General features: G+C 42.8%; 1 pseudogene; it reads right to left on the bottom strand.

The window, feature by feature from the left end:
- Nucleotides 1-6,534: 6,534 nt before the first annotated feature.
- LOC116546906 lies at nt 6,535-11,677 on the bottom strand (annotated as a pseudogene).
- Nucleotides 11,678-12,628: the final 951 nt, after the last annotated feature.

The following is a 12,628-nucleotide window of genomic DNA, read 5'->3' as shown; positions in this document are numbered from 1 at the left end:
AAATGGCTTGGGAGAACAGAATAGCCTTAGACATGATACTAGCAGAAAAAAAGAGGTGTTTGTATCATGATAAAGGACTCAGCGTTGTGCCTTTGTTCCCAACAATACTGCCCCTGATGGAACTATAACCAAGTCACTGCAAGGTTTAACAGCTTTATCTGATGAACTCGCCAAGAATTCTGTAATCAGTGACCCTTTTAGTATAATGATAGAAAAATGGTTCAGTGGCTGGAAAGGAATTCTGATTTCAATTCTGACTTCATCCGCTCTTGTTATTGGTGTACTCATTCTAGTAGGATGCTGTATTATCCCTGTCTTTGAAGCTTCCTAGAGAAGCTTGTCTCTACTACTCTCATTAAATTGTTTCCTAACCCTCCTCCACCCTATTCAGAAAGACTACTTCTTTTAGAAGATCCAACAGAGCAACTAAGCCAAGATATCTTAAACAAGTTTGAAGAATTATAAAATAAAAGAGGGGGAAATTATATAAAGTGAAATAAATAAAGGTTCCTCTTCAAATTCTCTTAGTCTATTAAGAATAAATAGGCCGGGCGCGGTGGCTCAAGCCTGTAATCCCAGCACTTTGGGAGGCCGAGGCGGGTGGATCACGAGGTCAAGAGATCGAGACCATCCTGGTCAACATGGTGAAACCCCGTCTCTACTAAAAATATGAAAACATTAGCTGGGCATGGTGGCGCGTGCCTGTAATCCCAGCTACTCGGGAGGCTGAGGCAGGAGAATTGCCTGAACCCAGGAGGCGGAGGTTGCGGTGAGCCGAGATTGCGTCATTGCACTCCAGCCTGGGTAACATGAGTGAAACTCCGTCTCAAAAAAAAAAAAAAAAAAACAAAAAAAAGAATAAATAGTAGTCTCTTTCTCTAGATTAATCTACTCAAAGACCTTTGTTACATCTGCTAGCTACAATAAAGACATCAGTGTACTTTGTGTTCTCAGTTCTTACATTTTAGCCTAGATATCTGCCCTGACATGACTGGATAAGCCCGGGCAAGACTTAGGTCATAGCTTGTTCCTCTTTCCTTATTTAGAAGTATTTTTGTCTCTCTGAGCGTAATGTAGGCTACTTCCTCTTTTCCTTTGTTCTTTGCACTTACCTCTTTAGGAAAGTTTTAAGTTGTTAGCCAATTGGGTATAGCCTAGAATGTATGGTCCACTTCCAGCCAGTGGAATCAGGACACAGCAATAGGGCCGGATGCATTAGACATAAATAGGCCTGCTTTTCCTTTGTTCAGTGCACTCTTATGGCAATACTGCTGGTGAGCATTGCCCTTTCTTCAGAAAGTAACAGAAAGCCTTGCTGAGAAACCTTTTAACTGAATTCTGATTCTTCCCTGCAACATCGGAAGATAAGTACTTATTCCCAAAACAGCTAATTATTGAAAACATTGTTTGTAGAGAAGAGGTCTCTCTATGTTGCCCAGGCAGCACTCAAACTCCTGGACTCAAGAGATCCTCCCTCCTTAGCCTCCCACATTGTTGAAATTACAGGCATGAACCACTGTGCTTAGCCTGTTATTCCTTTACATATTTAATTTTTGAAAAAAATTAATAAAGATAGAGGGAAAACCTAAAATGGAATATGAACAGAAACAATCAATCTGAACTTTCTATCATCTTGGTAATAAGACCATGTAACAGGAACAACACAGTAACAGTTGCTGCCTAGACATTAGAAATGGAGGCCAGGCACAGTTGCTCCCCCCTGTAATCCTAGCATTTGGGGAGGCTGAGGCAGAAGGATAACTTTAACCCAGAATTTCAAGACCAGCCTGAGCAATGTTGTGAGACACAGTCTCCACAAAAATAAAAATAAATTAGCTGGGCATGGAAGTACATGCCTGTACTCCCAGCTACTCAGAAGGCTGAGGTGGGAGGATTGCTTGAGCCCAGGAGATCGAGGCTGCCATGAGCTATGACTGCACCACTGCACTCCAGCCTGGGAGACATAGCAAGACACTTTCTCAAAACAAAACAAAACAAAACAAAATAGAACAGCACACCCAATCAGCTCAAGCCTGTGGCTAGAGATAAGAATCTGGAAACACTCTATATATATCTTGCTGGCCCAGGAGAGTGCTTTCCTCCTTCTTCCTTTAAACTGACTAGGCATCTGCTCCTAAATTTAAAGTGCCCCATGCCCTATTCCCTTATGTATACAGCTAGTTGCCACACTCTCTCTTTGCCTTTCATCCCTGCCTTGTATGACCCACAGATGGAGGACTGTCCTCCCAATTCATTTTGCCCTCCCTTCCCAGGATGTGTAAGCAATAAATCTTTGAAATTATTACCTATTGTGGTGGTGTTTTGAATTTATACCTACTATCTGAAAAACCAGGGGCTACCCCTGACTGAGATTTCCTCAGGGTGGCTGTTGGAAACGTAAGGTCAGGTTTCCAGTGCCAGAACGATGATCAGGCAGGCATAAACGGAACACAGGTCAGACAAGAGTGGCTAGGTTGCTGGACATGGTGGCTCATGTCTGTAATAAAAGCACTTTGGGAGGCTGAGGAAGACAGATCACCTGAGGTCAAGAGTTTGAGACCAGCCTGGCCAACATAGTGAAACCTCATCTCCACTAAAAATACAAAAGAAATTAGCTAGGAGTGGTGGCACACACCTGTAGTCCCAAGTACTTGGGGAGGCTGAGGCAGGAGAATCGCTTGAACCCAGAAGGCAGAGGTTACAGTGAGCCAAGATTGCACCACACCACTACACTCCAGCCTGGGTGACAGAGGAAGACTCCATATCAAAAAAAAGAAAAAGAAAACCCAAGATCGTGCCACTACATTCCAGCTTGGGTGACAGAGCAAGACTCTGATCTTGGCTCAATGCAACCACCACTTCCTGGGTTCAAGTGATTCTCCTGCTCAGTCTCCTGAGTAGCTGGGATTACAGGTGCACACCACCACGCCCAGTTGATTTTTGTATTTTTAGTAGAGATGAGGTTTCACCATGTTGGCCAGGTCTCAAACTCCTGACATCAAGTGATCTGCCCACCCCTGCCTCCCAAAGTGCTGGGATTACAGGCATAAACCAGCACACCCAGCCTGACCACATTTATTTTAGAAAAGAATCCTATGCATTCACTCATTCAGGTTTTTTGTTTTTTGAGATGGGGTCTTGCTATGTTACCCAAGTGCTATTATAGAACCCCTGGGCCCAGGAAATCCTTCCAAGTAGCTATGACTGTAGGCATGCACCACCACATTGTTTTGTTTTGTTTTGTTTCATTTTTTTTTTGACAGAGTTTCACCCTTGTTGCCCAAGCTGGAGTGCAATGGCGTGATCTTGGCTCACTGCAACCTCTGCCTCCCCAGTTCAAGTGATTCTCCTGCCTCAGCCTCTGGAATAGCTGAGATTACAGGCTCCTGTCACCATGTCCAGCTAATTTTTGTATTTTTAGTAGAGATGGGGTTTCACCATGTTGATCAGGCTTGTCTTGAACTCCTATTCAGGTGATCCACCTGCCTCTGCCTCCCAAAGTGCTGGGATTACAGGCGTGAGCCACCATGCCCAGCCCACCACATAGTTTCATTGAAGTATTTATTTATTAGATACCATCATGAGCCAGGTGCAGTTTTAGATACTTGAGTTTTAGCAGTAAATGAACATGATAATTACAGAGGACACAGGAAGCATTTAATAAATTTAAGAGGAATTCGGCCTCACAAATTATGAAATATTGGGAAATCATCATGTAAAAACTGGATATAAAGAAAAAACCTTTCTTATAGGAGATAACCTTTTCAAAAAATAAAAACCTACAGCCAACCCAATAAAATGGAGCACATATCTCACTAGAACTGCAAAGACAAATATGCTGGTATTACTACTTTTAGTTGGTGTGTGCTGGAGGTTGAAATCACGCTAGTAAAGCAAGAATATGTATGTGTGTGTGTGTGCGTGTGTGCGCGCACGTATATATATGTGTGTGTACACACATATATATACGTATATATATGTGTGTACACACATATATATACGTATATGTGTGTGTATACACATATATATACGTATATATATGTGTGTGTACACACATATATGTATATATACACATATATATGTGTATACACACACACATATATACATATATGTGTATATATATCTGTGTGTATATATGTACAATATATACATATATACACACACACATATACATATATACAGATACATATATATATATATATATATATACACACACACATATATGAATCCTAGTGACTGAAGTGGAAAAATAAGAGTCATTATTTACAGATTATCTGATTGCCTATGCGGAAAGGGAAAAAAATCATATTAAGTACTTTGGACAAAATAATGACCCCAAAATTCATATGTTGAAGCTCCAAACCCCAGTGTGACTGTACATGAAAACAAGATCTTTAGGAAGTATCATTAAATGACGTCAAGAGACGGTATGCAGGGGTGGGGGGGAGAGAGAGACAGACAGATGAATTTCTTGGTCTGCATCACATGAAGACATGAGGAAGCAGGCATTTATTTACATGCCAGGAAGAGAGCTCTCACCAGAAGCTGACCATGCTGGCACTCTGATCTCAGACTTCCAGCCTCCAGAAATGTGAGAATATAAATTTCTCTGTTGCCCTCATTTATTTAAAATTAAATGAATTTGTAGGCCATTTGGTCTGTGGTATTTTGTTACAGTGGCCTGAGCTGACTAAGGAATAATTTGGTACTGAGAAATGAGTTACTACAATTCGAAACAAACTGAAGCTAAAAATGTGAAGCAGCTTTGAAACTGAAAAATGAATAGAGGCTAGAAAAGTTCTGAAGTGCAAGCTGGAAATAAAGTTAGTAAGGATGCTTGTGGTGAGGTGTCATTGGGGAATGAGGAACACATTATTGGAAAATTATGAAAAGACAACCCTTGATATGAAGTGGTGAAGAACTTGGCAAAACTGTATTCTAGTATTTTGTGGAAGGTAGAGCTTGGAAGAGATAAAATTTGGTATTTATCACAAAGATCTGTAATAAAAGTGTTAAACGATCCAGGAAGCTTCATTCTTCCTGACTGCTTATAATAAAATGCAAAACAGGGCTGGGCACGGTGGCTCAAGCCTGTAATCCCAGCACTTTGGGAGGCCGAGGCGGGTGGATCACGAGGTCAAGAGATCGAGACCATCCTGGTCAACATGGTGAAACCCCATCTCTACTAAAACTACAAAACATTAGCTGGTCATGGTGGCGCGTGCCTGTAGTCCCAGCTACTCAGGAGGCTGAGGCAGGAGAATTGCCTGAACCCAGGAGGCGGAGGTTGCGGTGAGCCGAGATCGCGCCATTGCACTCCAGCCTGGGTAACATGAGTGAAACTCCGTCTCAAAAAAAAATAAATAAATAAAAATAAAATAAAATAAAATAAAATGCAAAACAGGAGACTTGGATTATGGAAGAAATAACTAAGAAAAAAGAACCAAAACTTGGAGATTTGGAAAATTCTCAGCCTATCCATATTGCAAAAATCAGAAAACCTGCACTGAAGAGACTGCTAAAACTGTGGCTGAATAACTATTTGATAAAGAGATCATGAGTGAGATTCATTGGCTGTGTTGGCCATCTCTCTCTCCTCTTTTTTTTTGACACAGAGTTTTGCTCTTGTTGTCCAGGCTGAAGTGCAATGGTGTGATCTCAGCTCAGCACAACCTCTGCCTCCTGAGATCATGCGATTCTCCTGCCTCACCCTTCCAAGTAGCTGAGATAACAGGCATGCACCACTATGCCCAGCAAATTTTATATTTTTAGTAGAGACAGGGTTTCTCCATGTTGGTCAGGCTGGTCTTGAACTCCAAACTCAGGTGATCTGCCCCCCTCGGCATCCCAAAGTGCTGGGATTACAGCCGTGAGCCACCGCACCCAGCCATATCAGCCATCTTAACATATGTGAAAAGACACTGGATTGATTATACTAGAAGAGACACTGCCACTTAGATTGTGACACCTAAAAATGGACAGAGAAGGCAGAACAGAACAGGCAAGGCTATCACAGCTCTTAGATTTCACAAGAAGGGGACACAGAAATAATCAGGTGTGAAAGTGCACTGGCAGTTAAAGATGGTTTAATTCCTGCCATGCTCTGCAGGATCCATGGGATCAGAAGAGACTCTTGAGGAGCATATTTTCACAACCTGCCTCTGTAACCTACATCACCTTGGCTTCTGGTAAATTTCGACATGAATATGACACGTTGGCTGCCACTAACAGTGCCTGGGGCCAATCTGCATGATTTATCTCATATAGAACTTGTTAATGCTATGATCCTAGGACTGTAATTACCAAGGTGAGGCAGCCTGAAGTACTGACCTCACCATCCATGAACCCTCTTCCTAGAAGCCCAGACAGGCAACCACGAAGAAGTAGTATTCAGAACCTGTGTGGGCTGAATTTTAGACCCTTGGGATGGCATCTAAGGCAAATTGATAAGTCATTACAACCTCTGCAAGTCATTTAGGAGAAATCTAATGATCTTTGGTTTCATTGCAATACTTAAAGATAGCAACTGATGGGCTAAATGGTAACACTTAGGCCCTTACATTCATAAGCTTTCTCCCCAGTGTGAATTCTTTCATGTCTACTTAGGTGTGAGGAAACAGCAAATGGTTTCCCACATTCCTTACATACAAAGGGTTTCTCTCTGGTGTGAGTTCACAGGTAAGCATTAAGGGCTGAGAAATACATAAATGCTTTGCCACATATCTTGCATACAAAGGGCTTTTCTCCACTGAGTTTTCAAATGTTTTGTACAATGGGAGGAAGTAATGAAGGTTTTTCCACATTCATCACATCCATAAGGCTTCTCTTCTGTGTGATTTTTTTTTTTTTTGGACGAAGTTTTGTTCCTGTTGTCTAGACGAGAGTGCAATGACATGATCTCGGCTCACCTGGGTTCAAGTGATTCTCCTGCCTCAGCCACTGAGTAGCTGGTATTACAGGCATGCACCACCAGACCCAGCTAATTATATATTTTTAGTAGAGATGAGATTTCCTATGTTGATCAGGCTGATCTTGAATTCCCGGCCTGACCTCAGGTGACCTGCCCGCCTCAGCCTACTAAAGTGCTGGGAAGACAGGTGTGAGCCACCACACCCTGCTGTGAATTTTTGTATGTTGAATAAGGTGAGGGTCTATTGGAGGTTTTTCTGCATTCCTTACACTGATAGCGTTTCTCTCCACTGTAATTTCTTTTTTTTTTTTTTCTTTTCTTTTTTTTTTGAGATGGAGTTTCGCTTGTTACCCAGGCTGGAGTGCAATGGCACAATCTCGGCTCACCGCAACCTCCGCCTCCTGGGTTCAAGCAAATCTGCTGCCTCAGCCTCCCGAGTAGCTGGGACTACAGGCATGTGCCACCATGCCCAGTTAATTTTTTTGTATTTTTAGTAGAGACAGGGTTTCACCATGTTGACCAGTACAGTCTCGATCTCTTGACCTCGTGATCCACCTGCCCCAGCCTCCCAAAGTGCTGGGATTATAGGTGTGAGCCACAGCGCCTGGCCTCCACTGTGATTTCTTATGTGTATAGCAAGGCCTGAATACTGAGTGAAGGCTTGCCCACATTCCTTACATTCATAGGGTTTTATTCCAGTGTGAGTTCCTACATGCTGAGTAAGGTGAGTTGATCTAGTGAATGTTTTCCCACATTCCGTACATTTGTGAGGTTTTATTCCAGTGTGAATTTGAATGTGATCATTAAAGGATGAGGAATTTCTTTTTTTTGTTTGTTTGTTTTTTTTTGAGACGGAGTTTTGCTGTTGTTGCCCAGGCTGGAGTGCAATGGCGCGATCTCGGCTCACTGCAACCTCCGCCTCCTGGGTTCAGGCAATTCTCCTGCCTCAACCTCCTCAGTAGCTGGGATTACAGGCAAGCGCCACCATGCCCAGCTAATGTTTTTGTATTTTTAGTAGAGACGGGGTTTCACCATGTTGACCAGGATGGTCTCGATCTCTTGACCTCGTGATCCACCCACCTCGGCCTCCCAAAGTGCTGGGATTACAGGCTTGAGCCACCGCGCCCGGCCTAGGATGAGGAATTTCTAAAGGATCTTCCACATTCTTTACATTCAAAGAACTTCTCTCCTTATGAGTTTTGACAAGTGCAGAAAGTTGAGAAAAATTAGTGAAGGATTTCCCACATTTCTCAGTCTCTTTGGATTTCTTTCCAGTATGAACTGTTACACAGTGCTTTAGATGTGAGGAAGCTATGATGGCTCCCCCACATTCCTGAAATTCACAGAGCATCACTCCAGTGTGGATTCCCATGTGATTATCAAGTCTCACAAAATATTTAAAGCCTTTCCACATTCCTTTAATTTGTAGGGTTTTCTTGTATTGAGAATTTGAAGATGTAAGGCAAGGCCTGGAATTAGGGAGAAGACTTTTCCACATGGATTAAATTTGGAAAGTTCCTGTCCAATAGAGGCTTCCTTGTGCACACTGAGGACATTTTTCCATAAAAATTACACTCAGAAGTGTTCCCTTCATTCTGAGCTCTCATGTATGTCTTAAGGCAAAATCATTCACCTAAGACCTCTCCACAATTCTTATGGAGTTTTCATCCACTGTAGCTTCTTGCCTGCTGATAAGGGAATATAGGATTTAAAACGTTTTTAGACATATTAAGAGATTTCACCCATCTGAACACAGAAACATTATTTTGATGACAGTTATTATTTTACTTTTTTTTTTTTTTTTTTTGAGATGGAGTCTTTGTCACCAGGCTGGAGTGCAGTGGCGTAATCTTGGCTCACAGCAACCTCCATCTCCCGGGTTCAAATGATCTCCTGCCTCAGCCTCCTGAGTAACTGGAACTACAGGTGCGCACCACCACACCCTGCTCATTTTTGTATTTTTAGTAGAGGTGGGCTTTCACCATGTTGGCCAGGATGGCTCGATCTCTTGACCATGTGATCTGCCTTTCTCAGCCTTCCAAAGTGCTGGATTACAGGCATGAGCCATCACGCCTAGCCATTATTTTACTTTTTTTTCTTTTTTTTTTTTGAGACAGAGTCTTGTTCTACGTCCCAGTTTGGAGTGCAATGGCACAACCTCCAATTCCCAGGCTCAAGCAATTCTCCTGCCTCACCCTCCTGAGTAGCTGGGAATACAGGTGCACGCTGCTGCACCTGGCTAATTTTTCTACTTTTCTGTAGAGACAGAATTAGAGACAGGAGTTTGCTAAGTTGCCCAGGCTGGTCTCAAACTCCGAAGCTCAGGTGATCTACCTGCTTGGCCTTCCAAAGTGGTAAGATTACAGGCATGACCCACCATGCCCAGCATGTTTTACTTTTTCAGAGCTGGGGTTTCCGCTCCATTGCTTGGGCTTTAGTGCACTGGTGTGATCATGGCTCACTGTAACCTCAAACTCCTAACTGGTTTCAAGTGACCATCCTGCCTTAGCTTCCTGTGTAGCTGGGAATATTGGCATGCACCAATATTTGTCATGCCTGACTAATCTTTCCATTCATTCATTCACTCATTCATTTATTTCTCTCTCTCTTTTTTTTTTTTTTTTTGAGATGGAGTTTTGCTCTTGTTGCCTGGGCTGGAGTGCAATGGTGCAATCTCAGCTCATTGCGACCTCCACCTCTTGGGTTCAAGCTGTTCTCCTGCCTCATCCTCCCGAGTAGCTGGGATTACAGGCATGTGCCACCATGCCTGGCTAATTTTATATTTTTAGTAGAGACCGGGTTTCTCTGTGTCTGGTCTCAAACACCCGAACTCAGGTGATCCACCTGTCTCTGCCTCCCAAAGTCCCGGGATTACAAGAGTGAGCCACGGCACTAGGCCTATTTATTTATTTTTGAGATGGAGTCTCATTCTATTTGGAGTGCAGTGGTGCAATCTTGGCTCACTGCAACCTCCACCTCCTGGGTTCAAGTGATTCTCATGTCTTAACCTCCCAAGGAGCTGGGGTTACAGGCATATGCCACCACACCCAGATAATTTTTGTATTTTTAGTAGAGATGGGGTTTCACAATGTTGGCCAGGCTGGTCTTGAACTCCTGACCTTGTGATCCACCTGCCTTGGCCTCCCAAAGTGGTGGGATTACAAACGCAAGCCACTGTGCCCAGCCTCAATTTATGTTTATAAAGACAGGGTCGTGCTGGGTAGCCTAGGCTGGTCTCAAACTCTTCAAACAACCCCGCTGCATCAGCCTTCCAAAGTGCTGGGATTACAGTTAGGAGCTACCATGGCAGCCTACTTTGATAACTATAATTCTTACAATTTTTCTCCCATGGTTTCATTTCCTGATCTCTTCCTTTCAGATTGAATGATGGGACCTTTTGTCAGAATTCATTGCCACTGGCTCTAATTATTAAAAAAACAAACAAAAAACAACTGTATTTTTTTTTTTTTTTTTTTTTGTGGAAGGTGGTTTGAGACAGGTTCTCACTCTGTCACCCAAGCTGGGTACCATGGCACAATCACAGCTCACTGCAGCCTTAATCTCCTAGGGCACAAGCCATCCTCCTGCCTCAGTCCCCCAAGGAGCTTGGACTAAACGTGCATGCCAACATGCCCAGCTCATTTTTTATTTTTTGTTGAGACAGGGTCTCCCTGTTGCCCAGGCTGGTCTTGAACTCCTAGACTCAATCAATTCTCCTGCATCAGCTTCTCCAAGTGCTGGGATTATAGGTGTCAGCCATTGCACACAGCCAAATTCTGTAGATGTTCATGAAACTGTTTAAATCCTCAGTGTCTAGTTACATATGCGGGAATGTGTATCTGAGGTATTTTAAAGTGACAAGTTCTACAGATATGGAACATCACAAAATTCATCACATTCAGACTATTTCTCCAGAGACCCCCTCAATAGTGCAGGCTACTTCTGTAATTCTCTCAAGAATCTCTCATTTGTGCTGTTTCTTTTTCACTGCAAAGTCCACTTCCTGGGATTAAGCAATTCTTCTGCCTCAGCCTCCCAGGTAACCAGGATTACAGATGCCTGCCACCATGCCTGGCTAGTTTTGTATTTTTAGTAGAGATAGAGTTTCATCACGTTGGCCAGGCTGGTCTTGAAGTGCTAACCTCAAGTGATCCACCCACCTCAGCCTCCCAAACTGCTAGGATCACAGACTCAGTTTCTTTTCTTTTCTTTTTTTTTTTTGAAGTGGAGTCTCACTCCGTCACCCAGGCTGGAACACAGTGGTGCAATCTCAGCTCACTGCAACCTTTGCCTGTACGTCAAGCAATTCTCCTGCCTCAGCCTCTCGAGTAACTGGGATGACAGGTGCCCATCACCATACCTGACTAATTTTGTATCTTCAGTAGAGAGGGAGTTTCACCATGTTGGCCAGGCTGGTCTCAAACTCCTGACCTCAAGTAAGCCACCCACCTTGGCATCCAAAAGTGTTGGTACTACAGGCATGAACCACCACATCCAGCCTCTTTTGAAAATCAGAGATGGGATCTTGCTATATTGCCTCGGCTGGTCTTGAACTCCTGGGCTCAAATGATCCTCCCACCTCAGCCTCCCAAGTAGCTGGGATTACAGATGTAAGCCACAGCTCTGACTATGCTAATTTTCTAGAATGGAATTCTCAATCTTTTCTGAGAGGGGAAACTAAGAAATATCCCTCATGAATCTTACTATTTGTATCCCAATGAATATTTGATTCTTCGAAAAACCCTGCTGACATGATGACCTTTTGTTCTAGGTTGTATTTCTCATTCTGAAGTTAATCAGAAAAAGAAATGTGAGGGTTTAGAGAAGAAATGTTATATTGAAGTAGTTTAAAATGATCAGTCATTAGTACTTGTTTTCAAATTAAACATGGTAAGAAAAGCAAAGCCAGAGAACTTGAGGATTTTGGTGTGGCAAAAATTTGCCTACAAGGATATGTGGTTTATTACACAACTGATGTGTTTAGATAGTTTATTAAAAACTGCTTCTGTGAAAATTAAGACTGCCACGTGCTGTGGCTCACACCTGTAATCCAGCACTTTGAGAGGCCGAGGCAAGTGGATCACTTGAGGTCAGGAGTTTGAGATGAGCCTGGCGAACACGGTGAAACCCCGTCTCTATAAAAATACAATAAAATTTTAGCCAGGCATGGTGGCCTACACTTGGGAGACTGAGACAGGAGAATCATGTGAACCCAGGAGATGGAGGTTACAGTGAGCTGAGATTATGCCACTGCACCCCAGGCTGGGCGACAGAGCAAGACCTCATCTCAAAAAAAAAAACAAAAACAAACAAAAAATCCCCCCAAAAAAGAAAAGAACATTAAAACCAATGGTGAACAGGAAGAGAACATTATCAGAAAAAGAAAGTAGAAAAGATCTAGATAACGAGTATATATCAAAATATAAAGAAAAACAGGTAATTTTGTTAGTTCAAAGGCATGTTTGACTAGCTTAAATCTTTGGAGGCAAAGTGCTCTGTAAATATCTTATGTTTTGTTGCTGTTATTTTTTATTTATTTATTTTTTTCTTACACTGCCTCTCTCCCTCCTCACCTGTTGTTTTTTGAGATGGAATCTCGCTCTTGTTGCCCAGGCTGGAGTGCAGTGGCGCAATATGGGCTCACTGCAACCTCTGCCTACCAGGTTCAAGGCGATTCTCCTGCCTCAGTCTCCCAAGTTAGCTAGGACTACAGGTGTG

This window comes from Sapajus apella, unplaced genomic scaffold (assembly GCF_009761245.1).
Source record: "Sapajus apella isolate SASKATOON/1434 unplaced genomic scaffold, GSC_monkey_1.0 scaffold1643, whole genome shotgun sequence".
Lineage (NCBI taxonomy): Eukaryota > Metazoa > Chordata > Mammalia > Primates > Cebidae > Sapajus > Sapajus apella.
Note: the sequence above shows the minus strand (reverse complement) of the source record. Positions and strands in the feature narration are given on the sequence as shown.